We start from the raw sequence: 16188 nt of genomic DNA, 5'->3' as shown, positions 1-16188 counted from the left end.
CAGAGGTTGTGGAGTCTCCATCTGTGGACATATTCAAAACACAACTGGGCATGGGCTGGAGCAACCTGCTGTAACTGATCCTGCTTGAGCAGGGGCTGGACTAGATGAGCTCCAGAGATTCCTTCCAACCTCAACTCTTCAACTCTTCTGTGATTCTATTTATCAAAAGCTTTTATGATCAGCTTCACACTTTCAACAACTTCCATGATTAGTGATCTTCTTTCCTCTTTTTTTTTTTTTTTTCTTTTTAATTTGAATCTTTCAGCAACTATCAGGGAGAAAAGAAAGCTAAAATAAATAAAACAATCACAAGATTTGGCAGCAAGATGCAAAGTGCTGTATTTAGTACCATGCTTAGTTCCTTCCCTAGGTTTCCAGTTGACAATATCCCTTTAAACTACAAAAGCAAAACTAGCCAGTGACACAGCCAGTTACTTTTTTGTCACCCTCTCTTTAGGCCACTCAGAGATATCCGCATTGACATTAAAAAGCCATTATTAACAATTTAAACTCTGAATTGATCCTGACACATACATTCAGGTCTTCCTTATATGGCCTTTCAATAGTTCTCAATTCAAACCGAGAACAACCATCACCCTATAAACAGAGGAGATAATTATGCTTTATTGATTAGCCCCTCACGGTATGAATGGAAACCAGGCAGCTATTTGAGAATGGCCATAAACATGGTTTTTAAATTGTAGTATTTCAGTCTTTTCCTTTCCAAATATTCCCTAAATGTGGTCCTCTAACATGGAACCTGTACCCAACAAAATTTTGCCACTGGTTTCAGTGGGAACCAGTGTCAATATAGTCACATCCCAGTATTACTCACTGTTGTGGGTTTACCCCAGAAGGCAGCTCAGCCCCATGCAGCCGCTCCCTCCTTCCCTCCCTCCCTCCCTCCCTCCCAGTTGGATGAGAGAGATAATCAGAAGGGTAAAAGTGAGAAAATTCATGGGTTGAGATAAAGCCAGTTTAATAGATCTATTTTTAATGCCTTAACTCTGAATGTCCCCGCTTACTCCTTCTTCCCCCAGCTGTTACTGCCGAGCACGGTGTCATATGGTATGGGGTATCCCTTTGGTCAGCTGGGGTCAGCTGTCCTGGCTGTGTCCCCACCCAGCTTCTTGTGCACCCCCAGCCTCCTTGCTGGTGGGGCAGCAAGAGAAACAGAGAAGACCTTGACACTGTGTAAGCACTGTTCAGCAGTAGCTAAAACATCGGCGTGTGATCAACACTGTTTAGGTCAGAAATCCACAACATAGTACCATACGAGCTGCTATGAAGAAAATTAACTCCATCCCAGCGAAAACCAGTACACCCACTTAGTTTCCTCCTAACACTGGCTCATTCATCTCTTCATATATTGCACACAAACCCCGCAGATGCATTGCAGACTGCCCCTTTTCTCTAACAAACTGCAAACCCCTTCGCAGCTGCCAAATACAACAAATGCTCCTGTTTAATCCAGTGTCAACATTGTTTGGCTTCAGTTTTGCTAAGTAAGGATTTTAGCACCTGCCCCATCTATCCTATAACAAATGTACCATAGTAGACTCATCAGCAGACGTCTCACTTACTATATTTCCAGTTTACAGATGAACCTCTAATCAACCATTTCTCAACCTTCTGCTTTTTGCTAATTAAGCCCCTCAGAAATTAGAACCAGGTATGTTAGAAAAAAAGGAGAATTTAACAATTCTATGTCTGAGTTTATCTTACTTTTGAGAGAAGGAGAAATAGCTTTGTTAGGATTACTATCAGTCCTTTGAACCGGCAACACACTACATTGAAAAACAGTGAAATTGTTCACAGACGTTACTAGAATGCACTTAAACTCAGATGATCAATTTTGGGTTACCAACATAGGTACAAATAAAACAAACAATGCTTTTTTCTTGCCTGCTCCCTTGGCCTAACAATCAAGCACTGAGATGACTGCCCTCATATTCGCCCCTTCCAGTTTTGTCCCAGACTGACACATAGGCTCACCCTCTCCATCCACAGGGAACCCATTAGAGTGCACTTCCCCTGGTTCAGTAGGACCGTGCCCCAGTGGTTACCACAATGTCACCCACTACTTTGTTCTTACCATATAAAGCAAGAAGAGGCCCACAGATCTCATAGAAGAGAAAAACCTTCTATATGAAAATAATTAATTAGTACAGTGAAGTCCAAACATACACAACAGGAACCTGCTGCCTTCTTGTATTGTGTATTCCTACATTGACAGCTAATTGATGCTAGAGTGCCCACATATGTGAACAAGACTTCTGGATGCAATGTACCACTCTATAGAAAGTATGAGATGTCCATGGCAGCCAGGCTACCCCAAGAGAAAATGCAGAGACTTCATGCCTCCGTAGTGGTATGCCTCTGCTATCCCAGTGACGCCATGTTTGCAGCAAACGCTAGTACTCCTCTTCCAGCCCTCTCAGGGCTGGCATGGGAGGAGGGAGCTGCCAAGACGTGGCAGGAGGGGCTTTTGCACAAGCTCTGGGCATGTATATGCTGGAGCCAGGTCCGTGCTGCTATGTGATCCTGTGCCTGGTATGGGTGCATCTTGGCAGTGCTGAAGCTGTGGTACCCTCGAAGTCTGGGTCAATGTTGTACTGCCAGCAAAAGGATTCCTGCCTGATGCTGAGCTCAGAACTGGGTGCTCCATGAGGCTGCCAGATGCTCACGTTTTTACACAACTCCCACCCCACCCTGAAGAATTCCATTTTAAGTGAAAAAGTGCAGCTGTCTCCTGAAGGGAACAAAATGAGATGCATCATATCAAAACCTGTTTCAGGTCACAGCTACAGCAATATCATGATTCATTGTATAGGCTTTAATCAAGAAATAGTTTGATAACATGCGGCTATAGAGAGCAGCTTACTAAGCCCAAGACTCCTCTTACACCCTCTGTGACTCTGCAGGCTCGAATAGACTTATACATCTAAAAAAGAGGATGCACAGGTGCCCTGTGTTAAGAAGGGAAGAAAGAGGACCAAACGAAGACACCAGTATGTCTTGGTATGTCCTGCCAACAAGCTGCCTGGCCCACTGGCAGCTTCTTTGCGGGGTAACTGCTTTGTTCCCTCTGCAGGACTACTTTGGGTTGCTCTTGCTTCTACAAAGTCCCCACTTTTATATTGTATAGATAGACACCGAGTGTCTTGAGATATCTGCTGCTATCAAATATAGTTGAACAGTCTTAAGGATTTCTAGGAGCAGCAGACAGCATGATCACAGAAAGCTAATTTTGTTAGGAAAGCGGTCTGAAAACATGCATGGAAATCTCTCCTGCAGAAATATTCACATCACACGAATGGCTGCTGCCATGAAGGGAGCTAAAAGGATGGGCAGACTTCTCTGACTGCTTCATTGGCCTTTCTAGCTTTTGCACTGCAGCAGCAGCAAAAAATAGGCTGAAAGAGAACAAAAATATTTAGCCGATAGTTCCATACCCTACATGAACCACAGAGTTCCGATGTATTTCATTAAACTTATCTGTAAATAAGCCTAGCTTTGGACTCACAGGGCAAATTGGTTGTAATTGTTTTAAAAGCTTTCTGTTCATGAAATACAAGATGAAAAAAACATGAACAATTTGTACGCAGAATTATCCCAGTAACTAAATGTATGAAAAGGCTGAGTGATATATAAGGCATATTACCCCCAGTGATAAAATAAGAACGACCTCTGTGACTTCATTTAGGTTCCACCTCTCCTGAGTTACGAGCTGTTCCTCACTCGTAAGGTATATCTCATATCTCACTCAAACTCTCAGTGGACCACAAAACTCCCTTCCAGAAAAAATTATGCTTCGCTCAGTCTGCGGAGGATTACCCATGTCAGGCGAAGTTATATTATTGTCTTTAGTGCTGCTAGGAATTACTTTCAGGATGTTTCAGCTCATTACCTCAAGCCTTCATCAGCTATTTTCCGAGCGCGGTAACCTTTGTGATGCAGGTACTGTATATATCTACAGTATTGATTCTGCTTCTCCTGCTACATTACATGCAATACATGTAAACAGACAAGAGTGTTTCGCTACTGGCCAGCAAGGTGCAAAGTGATAGTGGATCTTGCAGCTACAAAACGCAGATAAAACCTTGAAGTAATCAGCTGAACTGTCATGGAACTAATTCCATGATATAGTGGAAGCAATTATTTGCACTTATATGTCCCATTGTAAAATACAATCAGTGCTAAACCAATCCTGTTAGTGTTGTCAAGGACACATTTAGCTCCAAATGTTCCCCTTTTAATCCGTAACTGGTTATTAATTAATTAGGTAGCAATCATGTTGTTTTTCATACATGTGAATTATTATTGCACTTGATTTTGTGCCTCTGCACAGATCACTGTTAATTCACTGGAAGTGCAATTGTGCTAATATGCTCTAATGCAAGCGATTACCACAAGGACGGGGCACCTAACATTTGACCTAAAATTTTACTGAATTGTTCTCACAGCTGCTTTCTTACTTCCAGCTCCAGCCTGCTCCTGCCCAGATGAGGCATGCCGGGAGAGAGGAGACCATTCCTAATAACAGGAATGTCAGAAGGGAAAATGGAAACCAGAAACAGGACAACCAGAGCCAGGAAAGGGAGCTAAGGCTGAGGACTTTGGAAGCCGCCTGTGACGCTGTGCTGCAGGAGGCCATGCCAACGGGAGTGGGGCACGGCAGAGCTGCCCGCTCGCTGCCTGCAGCCAGGCGTGTGGAGCAGGCAGCTGCCTGACACCGTCAGGGCAAAAAGGCAGCTCGTAAAGCAGATGAGCGAGTAAGCAGAATATACAGCAAACGGAGGGTGACTCACAGCTCTTGCTTGTCTGCTGTGCTACAGGGAAAGATGTCCCCTTTTTCTTTTTTGGACCCAGCTCTGCAAAATCATCAGTTTTAATGGTGGGGGCGAGACTGCCCATAGAGAACAACGTGTTTGTTAACAGTTAACACGGAAGAAATCCTCTGTCCTCCTAGTATTAGTGATGCTTAGCTATGCTTCCTAAATAATGTGTTTTTCAGTAGATTTTTCTTCCAGTCTGAAAGCTTTTAGCAGGAGCAGATACCAACTGTGTCAAGAGAGAAACAAATATTAGTAGAAAACGGACTTTATCTGAATTGCATTTAATAGGGGCCAGAAGCAGTGAACTAAGGATATTCAGCTGAAGTAGTTCAGTCGGAGACAGCTAAACTTTTTACTGTGCTTATTTAAATAGAGAGGCCTGAACTGGAGATTAGGTAGTTATCAGCTGCATGATGGAATGAGAAACAGCTACAACATATTTCAGGATAAGTTTGATATTTTATTTGCTATAAATCCACAGGTTCAAATTCTGCTCTGGTTTATGCCTGTGGGAATATGGAATAAAGGCATTAGCTTCCCACATTGTTTTGTGGCTTCATGCCCACGTATATCAGAGCAAATTTAGTTTATGTTCGTTCAGTTATTCACCTTAATTTCCCAACCACAAAAAGGAATTTTAATATTTGTACTGCTAGCAAGTATATCTGCAAAGAAATAAGCTCCCAGAATACCGTACGTGGCATGGGTAGCAAAACACGACTCCCAGCTACCATCAGAGCATTCTCCTATGCGTATCCCCACGAGGATTTCAGTTCAGGACTGTGCTATAACTCCAACAGTTTCACTTCCAGACTTGAGGTTTTTGCCTGATTTTCACCAAAGGTGTTGGTTCTGTCCCTCGCCTCAAAAAAATGTTCCCAGGTCCTCGATGGAGTAATTTCTATATTTTAAGTTTCTGTTCCCAACCCCATCAAGTTCCCCTCATGTCTGCAGCTGGGAGCAGCTCTGCTCCCACACGCCAGATACCACTGCCTAGGAAAGGCAAACCGCCTGCGCTGATCTCCCCACCAGCATCTTGCGTTTTGAAAGGGAGAAGGAAAAAAAAAGGCTACTAACCACTACAGTACGAGTGTTTAATTTGCTCAGATCAATTTCTGTCAAAGGCAGCCTGGAAGCCTTTTTTTTTTTCCAGCTTGTCTTTGCCATGTTTCTTTCTCTCCTGCTGATCAGTTCAGCATCATTGGTCTTTATCTGGTGACCTGTTGTTATCGAGGGGTCCCCAACAGATCCTTCGGATTTGCACAAGTTGCTCCTGCTCTGCCACAGGGAAGCTTTGCTCAGATATCTGCTTGATTTCAGCTCATTTACATGGCAAGGATGTTATTCTGCGTGTAAGGACTTTCTGGTTTGGCTTGTTTGCTTGATTTTTGATATATAAAGGAGACTAGACTTTTTTTTCTTTTCCTTTTTGAGAGAGGGAGGGCTTAAGATATCTCTAAGTTCACAAATGTCCAAGAAAAGATGCAGGCAAAGATGTAATTTTCTGAAAATTTACATTCATTTTAGGCTCCTGCCTATTCATGGAGGGAAAGATTTCCAAATATCTACATCAAAGACTAGTAAATCTGAAAGTCATGTTACTTTCTTTTTTTATGAATACAGGATTTAAAAGGAAAATTTATGCACTGTAGCTTGTCAGTGTTTTGGGGAACGCTATTAATTTCTTTCCATCAGTGTCCTCCAGAACATGGTGACAGCAGCAGCCTCATCCCTCTTGTACTTTGATTTCCCTCAAAGTTGAAATGTAAAACACGCAGCTGAAGGTTCTTGCCCTGGAAAAGCAGAGGGCATCTCCTATCAGTAGGATTACTATGATTGTGACCAAAAATATCCTCCACTTAAAAAAAAAAGGAAGGGAAAAAATAATTTCTACTTGAGGGTTCATATGGGAACATTTTGTAGTTTTGTCTTTCAGAACTTTTTTTGGAATTTGAGTAAAATAATCTGCTTATTTCGGAAATAAATAATTTTTTAAGTGGTCTTGCTGTCTTCTCTGCTTAGTAGCCAGCACGTAGAGGAAGGGCAAATACAATCTACAGACTCCTCCAGCCATGCTGAGATCCTTGCTGGAGTAAATGTTGATGGTTTAGGCTATGCCTAGAATCAGACAGATGTGTATGAAATATGATCAGCAGGAATGTGCTACAGCACTGAAGAAGGTGTATTTTTGAAGAAGACAAGCACAAAATGGGCAAAGATATCTTTGTGTCAAGAACTCATGCCTGCTGTTTGGGTAATGTCCATGTAACTCTATATTATGATCTCCATGATAAGATGAACTTCCCCGTGAGATCCCTAAGTCATCAAGCACCAAAGACACCCTCTGGGAGAGCAGGGCTATGACCAGCAGTCAGTACTGGAAAGTCACAGCAACCAGCCTGCACTAATAATACAATGTTAGTTCCCTCTGCGGATTGAACGAGAAAGTCCCAAGCGGCCTTTAGCTGAGCACTGAAGGGAGAACAGGCAACGCCACAGAAGGCAGCAAAACGCAACAGTGTTTTCATGTGTTGTCAGTCCTGTCTGGGAATAGCAAAACCCTTGGGCTGAGCCTCAAGCTCAGTGATCTCTAGGAATGTATGTGCCAGGGCTTTTTTGTTTTTCTTGCGTCGGAGCTGGTAACTACCTTTAGCATCTGTGGTGTTTTCCAGAATGGTGACCCTCATGGGCCATTCCTCTTCTCTCCATGTTATCATGTTATGAGCTGCTATAAGCATTATTATAGAACACTATTTTGGGTGAATCATGCTGCTATTCCCAGCGGCGCAACTGCTAACTTTTGGCTCAGAGAACAGTTTTAACAGCTTTGTGTTCTGTTTCCAGTTTCATCTGAATTGCTGATACTCAGACGCAAAAGCTTCAGCGAGGCTCTGATTTGTATCTTCTGGTGTCCATCAGTCAGCTCATTGCTGCCATGATCACGAGCCTTGAAGAAACTTGACTTCATGCCTGTTGTGTTATCAACAACTGCTCCCTATTATTTTCTAGCTCGGCTTTTTTGGCTGCTGCACGTTGATGGCCACTGACTTGGTTTCTGCATAGCTGAATCAGGTTTAAAAAAGCATGTTGAATTCTGCACCTCTCTTGGACACTGTTTCTCTGCAATTACCAGGACAACCAGCCCCTAAGAGTATGTTTATGGTGCTGTTATGAGGTGTTGTCCATATTATGAGTGTACAAGGGTCATTAGGCACTGAGGGTTAGAATGACTTGTGTGTGTATCAAGGAGAGTGGAATAAAAGAGGGGGCTGATTCGGGAGTAATGAGTTTATTCTCCAAGATCCCTGAGAGGATTATTCATTAAAAGTACAGGGCAGAGTTGATTTGGATAAAAACTAATTATCAAACAAGAAATGAAGGTAGTGTAGCCGACTTCACCCTCCCGCAAGACCTTGGAGACTCACATTATTCCTTGTGCTTAACCTAATAAAGCAATGACCCACATAGGAAGGAAAGGAGTTGATAGTAATTATTTCTGTGAGTAATAGCCCCAGTTCATAGAAGATGGCCTAAAAATAGGAACTCAACAACGAAATGACAGGAACAGAAGAACCTAGAAATCACGGGACACTTTGGCTATTTCTCTGCATAAACCGAAACATGTTCATTTTGTTCATTTGAGTATGATTGTTCAGGGAATGTTCTCTTTCCACCTTTAGTTTTTAAAGGTGAACTGGATAAAGAGTGAGCAGAAACAGCACACAAGGAATTTATGGAGCAAATCAGTGTGGCTTCCGTAGCACAGGCTCATTTGGGTGACATTTCAGTGTAGCACTGATTTTAAGGTACCATTGTCTGAATTCAGGTCTGATTATGTAGCTAGTGCCTGCAGCAGCTGTGATGACAAGTAGGTTAAGAGCTAGGTGCTTTCATATCAAATGTCTACTCCAGTTTGGAAGACAAATAGGAAATAATGGTTAGCTTGCTTGAAAAGAAACTCTGACTTATCAATCAGAAAACCAGAAAGGATGAAAAAGCAACATGAATTTGTCTCAAGACAATATTAAAGTATTTAAGGTGAAGGAGGATATGTTTATGGATGTATTAATGTTTTATATTTCTTAGAATTCAGTCTAAGAAGCTAATGGGTATCACGAGACATAGACAATATTGATTGTTTTTATTGAATAAAACTTTGTGATGAAAGGAGATGGGTAATTTACTCACTTTCCCAGTGGACATGCGTATTTATCTACCATTTCTATTTCTCAGGTGTTTGTAAAAATATTTTATCTTAACAAAAGTTTACATCATGCATCAAGCATGTGAAAAAAAATTGCTCTGGTGTTGATAAATTTTGCTCCCATTAGAGATCCAAACTCACTTGTAAGATGTTCATATAAAGAAAGCACTAAATGAACAACGAAGGATTTTGCTCTCTCAAAGAACATGAGCCAATCCTCTAGTTTTGTTTGATTGTATAAATGCCTAAACACATAAATCACATTTTACATCCATTATAACAAGTCTAAAGTCTGCTCTGTCCATTAATTCTCAACAATCCTAAGATTAAGCCCTAAATATATCCCACCTATTGAATTTTATGACATGCATATTATTTTGTGTGTGTGTGTGTTTGTATATGTATATAATCCTTTCACATTGCAGTATGAATGAGCAGTTTAGCTGAGATAAAGGGGCAGGAGAAATGTTGGTTTTCTCCAAAATTACTATACAAATGCACTATTTAAAGTCTAACAGATGCACTAAAATAAAATGGACAAAGATGTTCCCCGTTATTCAGCAGGGAGGGAGCGGTCCCTCTGCTGCATGTGACACTGGGCTTCTCAGCAGCATCACTGGGGAAACGGCAGGCTCTGAGCTGCCGCCTTTGCAAGGTGCGCTGGCATTTTGTGTTATTAGTTTTCCCCTCACACCGCAATAATCTGCCTGCCACACGGTTGGCACAAGGACCACAAGAGGGAGGTAGTCATCATAAAATAAATGGTAGGAGCTTGCTTCTGATACTCTGCACACAGAAGGAAAAATCTCTTTGAATAATTAAGGCTTCCTAGATGTGACTACAGATAAAAATAGATAAAGAACGTGGTTTTGGCATGACTGTAACACTCCAGCTCAAACAGAGAAGCTTTGCATGGAACTCGACCAAAGAAAAATTCACTCTGGGCACTTGTATTACAGCACCATTTAGCGGAGCAGAACGATCGCAGCTTGTATTAAGTAGATAATAACGAAGCATCATAAACAATGTCAGGATGCAAGTCCAGGACGAAGCAGGAGCTTTAACGAGGTCCAGCTTGCTGGGAGCTTTTTGAAGTGTCCCTAGCTCACTTACAAAGCCAGAAAGCAACAAAGGCGACTCTGACAGCTGCGAGAGTGTCTGGTTTAGAAGGAAGTTTTATGTGTGGATGACACCAGGCTGGGATTCAGCTTTCATGTACTAACTAGCTCTGCTCATTGCTGGAGCCCTAATCATTCTGCACAAACTGTTTCGCCATAATGGGTCGCACAAATAATAATTCTTCACAAATCAGATCCACACCATCAGCCTCCTGGATGGGCAAGGCTGGTTCATCATGGCAAATAGCAGAAGTCAGCAGAGTCCACGCTGTGTCTCACTAGCCATCTTTAATAAGCAATCTCGACTCTGAAGGGAAGAAATCAAAAGCTGGTTCTGCAGATGTATGGATGGTATAAAGTATTTGCAACTACGCTAAAAGAATAGCCAACAGACAAGTCAGACAGCTAAATCAGATTCACCCGACTCTAAATGCACTGTAGTCACAGTGGACTCTTCAGAGTCTTTATACAACAAAATTAGATATTTTTATTTTTCCTTTTTTTGGAGGAAGAAGGGGTTTGGGTTGCTTATAAACTTAAATTACATAAGTATATATACATTTGAGAAAAATGCCTTTCAACCGTAAACATTTTTTCCTTGAAGATATTAAAATTATTTTTCACTTCTGTAAATGAAGATCACCCATTCATTAACTATTTCTCACCATTATTACAGCTCTCCTAAGTATTATTAATTAGGTGAGTGGTATATTTAGATTTTAACATCTCCCTTTGAAGAGTTTTGTTTAGCATACCTAAGCATGCTCTATGTCATGCAGGACTTATAGACAAGGGCAGGGGAATCTTTTGGGGATCCTGTTGGCGTTACCCATGGCTGGAAGGGAGCAGGGAGTTACAGGGTACAGCAACAGAGGAGCAAAAGAGAGAGGTATGGAGGGTGGAGATGGATACGTCAACTCAGACACTTCTTCCTGCAGCAGAGAGCTGGAGCATTACTGTAGCCCAGCTGATGCAAAGTAATGTATTATTTTGCAGTGATGACTGGTTTTCATGTGCAAACCCCTTAATGTGTCTACACGTATGCGCTGATGCTATGAGAGCAAGTGACCAGAGTCTTTTCTACGGTGTTAATTTGTTTCCCGTGACTCCATGTAGGTAGTCCTTCTGCATCTCCCTTTGATCTTGCATGGATTACATACATTAAAACATGGTAATTTCTTCATCTAAGACTCAAGCTGTAATCTCTCTGGGGCAATAATCATCTTTTATGATGGACTTGTATGAGGAGTGAGGGGGTGGTCCTGGTTTCTCAACTGTGAGCCTAGAAGTGACTGCAATCTTATTAGCAGCCAGGATAATAATAACAGTACCCAGTGCACTAATGCTGTGCCTCTAAATTGGTTCTTTTGCCATTATTTTGCTTAAGAAACTGTAATCCTATAAATGTCTTGACTGCCCTTTGCTCTGATTATAAAAAGCAACTTTCCCCACCTACAGAGTCAGAAATAGGTGGCTGAAAATCAAACATTATTTGTATTGCAGCAGCATCTCTCTGGTCCCCACCATTTCCCCTTCTTGCATCTCCTTATCAGGAGCTACACACACACCTATCAGCTGTTTCTTTTTGTGCAGGAGAAAACAGAGAGAAAACATTTATAAAAAAATGTATGTATGTGGTCACTTGACCACTTCACAGAAACATGCTGGAACAGCTTCTCAAAGCTCAATGGCAGCTCCATGTGCTGTCCCTCTTCGCACCAGAATGAAATCTATCACTGCCAACCTCAGCCCCAGCTTAACTGCGACACAGGCGAGAGGGCACGGTTGCAAGGAAGCTGGAAAACGAGGACAGTGAGAGGAATAAAGTGAAGGAGGCAGGAACAATTGATACTGCGTGAAAATGAACCAGTTGTGCAATACAGAGAAACAGGTTTCTGGAGGGAAGCAGATGAGAGGCACGGGGAATGGAGCTTTCCCCGACACAGTGGTTGTTCTTCCCATGACACTGCTCACCAAGGTGACACTGAAGTTAGCTGGCAGGAACCCTTGACCTGCTCGGGGTGAAGAATCATTGCAATGGGGATACTGAGGTTGCTTTGGTCTGCAAATGAAGCTTTTGGTAAATAGGGAATTTAACTGGATTCAAATGGTTAGCTTTATTTGCCAAAGGAAAAAAACCCTACTTCTTTTTGATGATACACACACAAAACACAATGAGATTTCATTTAAATAAATAAATTGACAACTACTGCTCTGGATGTGAACCAGCAACAGCAGCGTTAAGCCATTTCAAAGCGGAGTGAATGCGATTTTCACACCTATTCTTTTTTAATTTAGGTCCATTTGAAATCCAAGCACCCCTCTATTACTAATTTGTTATGGCAATATTAATTAATGCTTTTGCTCTACAGCAGTAAGAATGCTGTTTAGACTGAGTGAGATAGATTAGAAGGACTACAAGATTAGAAAAACAACCTGTAAACTGGTCAGATGCAGTTGGGGGTCACCTTGATCTTCTGAAATGAGCATGCTACACTTGGATGGCCTGGGAGCGCGTGGATGTATTTCTACCAGTGCAGACTCATTAGGGCTGGTTAGGTCAGCACACTTTGATGTTGTCTCCTATTTTGGAATACAAGAACATTAGCTCCCAAGGTGGGGAGAAACAATTGTCAGACTTCCATAAAAGCTGATAATTGAAGAAATTGCATATTATTTGATGGACAATATGAGTTCAGACCAAGTATGCTAGAAAACAAGGAACAATATTTAATGACTTACAGAAGGCGCACAGTGATGCATTGTAATTTCCGTTCTCCTGACCCACTTTATCTCTGCCATTAGTTTAACAGATCTCCAGGCTCCTATCTTGGCTACTCTGATCAACATGGTGTGCCCAGCCTCAGATCATCAATAGTATTTATCTTGCACTTCAGTGGCATAGCACAGATAAGACATCTGGTTTGAGGAAGAACAGTAGCTGGCAGATTGATGGGCAAATCTTGTGAACATTTCAGCTGGTTCTTGGATTATTTCAGCTACCTTCTATTCACCCTATACATGGGCAAGAGCTCAGGTCCCTCAGTCATCATTGTACTTGTATGAGAATCACGGACATGGATCAAAGCACTGCTGATGGCAGTAAAGAAGCCACAATCTCAATTATTTTGGCTTTAAATTATGAGATTAAAAATTTTTCCTGGTGTAAAGTGTGTCCTGCTTTTGTTTATTTTTTGGGTCTAATTTTGCAGTCAGCCCAAACACATTGTGGAACAATCACAGGGAAGAAAATCAGAGGCACAGTGATGCTCTTTTAAGAAAGCACTGGTATTGTAAAGTGCTCACAATTTCATGGTGGGTTTTCAGCACTGGCAGGTGAGGGGCAGGAGAGGCAGCTGAAGAAACAAGTTGGACTGCAGCGGCCCCAGGGAAATAATCTATTTCTGGTTTTGCTGTACTTGCATTTCTTTGTTTTGCCTGAATCAGAAGAGATCAAGATGGCAGGATTTTACATTTATGCTCTGCATTTCTTGGTGGATCAGGAAGCCTCCTGTGTAGGCAGCACCTCTCAGGACAGACTGGAGGATATGGTGCCTCTTTTGACATTTTACATTGAATCTCCCTTGGTCAACAGGAAAAGTGGCTGTCAATCTGAGGGCATGCCCGAGGCCCAGGCTGAGGGACACCAGGTCTCCTGGGAGCCCTGATGAGCAAGGCAGAAATGTCAATGGTTGGGAGGCCCAGCTCATAAGGACATCTGAACTTTTTTGACACTTTCTTGGACACTGTGAAATCCATAAGTTCAGCACGACTGGACTACCAGTATTACAAGATTTTTGGCTTTTCCTGTTTCCAGTCAGGCTGTAATCAGGAAAAGCCAAATTCTGGCCTCCTAACACCACTAATAACAGCAAGAGGAACAGGAACAGTGACATGCAAAGCTGAAATACTCTTTGTAAAGGGCAACCACAGAGATAAACATACTCCTGGATTCTACAAAATACTCAAAATATAGGTGAAACTGTTACAGCTGATCTTGTTTGTCTGTCCCTACTCACAATGAGTTAGCTATCTGATATCTTAACAAATATTAGAAGCACATGAAAAGAGTGAACGGTTGGATAGGACAATAGTTACTCCTTATTCTGTGAAGAAATCAACCCCCCTAATATTTCAAATTCTATCCCTAAGCTGTTGGGTTTCAGGGTGCTCTCCTGCTTTTAAACAGTTTTGGACACAAACCAAGCTGAGCCTAGTAAGTAGGAATAGCTTTGAAAACGTGGCTTGAAATGTGTCCTTGAAAATGTGGCTCACAGAAGATCAGGGAGACAAGAAGGAGCTGAAACTACTTTTGGAGCAGCTGGCTCTGACCACAACTCAATGAGAATTATACTCTCCTCAATACAGTTACCACCGCTTCGACTGACCAAACAGTCAGATGGGCTGACTGAAGCAGTGAGCAAAGACAGGCACTTGATGAGATACTGTATAACACAGCAAGAACAAGTAAAGATGCTTCTGGATTTAATGCTTAAGCTATAGCCCAGCTGAAGTCAGTGGAAATACGTCTGTTGGTTTCAGTGGACGTTGGGTTATGACTTAAGTGAGTAACACAAACTTGGGTTTTGTGTCACAGCTGCTATGTCTATTGATTAGAGCAGCTAGTGAGGAGGTCAGCAAAAATCAGTGTTAAGGCTTATCTCTTAATTAATATGCTGAATGCTGGCATTAAAAGTGCCTGAGTAATCTTTTAGTTGGACAATACATAACCACTCAAAAAATACTGACAGAGGAAGTTCAGTGACACCTTTTCACTGACATTTATACTTCCAGAACAGTGAGGAGAAGAAGATAAGGAGGGCAGAAGTCTACAGAAAAGAGAAAAGGCCATAAAAAAGGGAATATACACTGAAGAATGTGTTGCCTAGTGAACAATTGGGGACCCAGGTAAGGTGTGATGTTCAGGTAATAGATGATCACAAAGCCTAGCAACCAGGGAATATTTCAGAGAGCTCATGAACTGAGGCAATGATACTTGTGATGCAGTTTCAGAACATGACAAACCATCAGTCGATGAATGCATGGTATTTACCTGCCGACCCACCCAGCAAAGTTCACTGCGGGCAGCAAAGCAGTCAGCAGGACGGGACTAGAGATTCCTCTTTATATCCAAGTGCTAGGTTTCCATGGGGAAGGACAGGCATGTTCATCAAAACAAACTACTTTTTACCAGAATTAATTTGGGCAGGAAACATCATAGATTTCTCGTTTAAAACTATCTGTACTTCGGAGGAATACTGTGAGGATGGAACTGCCAGGTTTGCCAAGGCTTCCAAAATGCCTGCAAAGCACTCTGTGAAGATCACTGCTATTATTAAATTATGTTATTATCCCACTGGTTCATGGAGTTTACAAACCAGAATTAAAAGGAAGACGTGGAGGATTATGATGTATTCTAGAATTTCTTACATTTCTCATGTTTCCTTTTTGGAAACATAGGAAGGAAACTTCTGGGTCACCAAATATAATTCCTAGGTCCTGCAGGCAATCACGTCACCTAAAGGATTCATCTCCTATCAAACTCCTTGAACATCTAACAAGTATCTTTACTAATATTAATAAGAATTGCTACTAATAATTTGCATTTACACACTACTTAAGGATCTTGAAGTATTCTTTCATATAATATGTTCATTTTTATTACAGGCATATTAGATTTAAATGACTTGCCTAGGGTCTCACAGCAAGCCAGCAGCAGAATCACTCTTAGTGCTCCCAGTGCTTTGCATTAAATCCTGGACATTAACAGCTCCCTTCATAAAGGGAGCTTTGTAGCAGTAGATCACCTCCTGGTGCCGGTGGATCAAACCTTTCATGACAGCACAAACAAATCAAGAAATTACTTGAACCCATGTAATGCTTCCGAAAGTCTGCAAATCCTGGCTTACTTTAAACTTAGAAAGTTGACACAAGTCTGAGTAATGCTAAGACAGGCTTTGGCATATGACCAACTATGAAATTTTGATGTGCTAAGTAGGTACCTCAGATCTATATTTTCTGTATGAAT

The 16188-nt window shown here is 41.7% G+C and overlaps 1 protein-coding gene across 1 annotated transcript in view; it reads right to left on the bottom strand.

The window, feature by feature from the left end:
* Positions 1–16188, bottom strand: part of ADARB2 (adenosine deaminase RNA specific B2 (inactive)) — a gene marked incomplete at both ends in the record, with an annotated part of 317253 nt that overhangs the window by 86537 nt on the left and 214528 nt on the right. The window lies entirely within an intron of this gene.

The sequence above is a fragment of the Platalea leucorodia genome (assembly GCF_965183815.1).
Source record: "Platalea leucorodia genome assembly, chromosome: 1".
Lineage (NCBI taxonomy): Eukaryota > Metazoa > Chordata > Aves > Pelecaniformes > Threskiornithidae > Platalea > Platalea leucorodia.
Note: the sequence above shows the minus strand (reverse complement) of the source record. Positions and strands in the feature narration are given on the sequence as shown.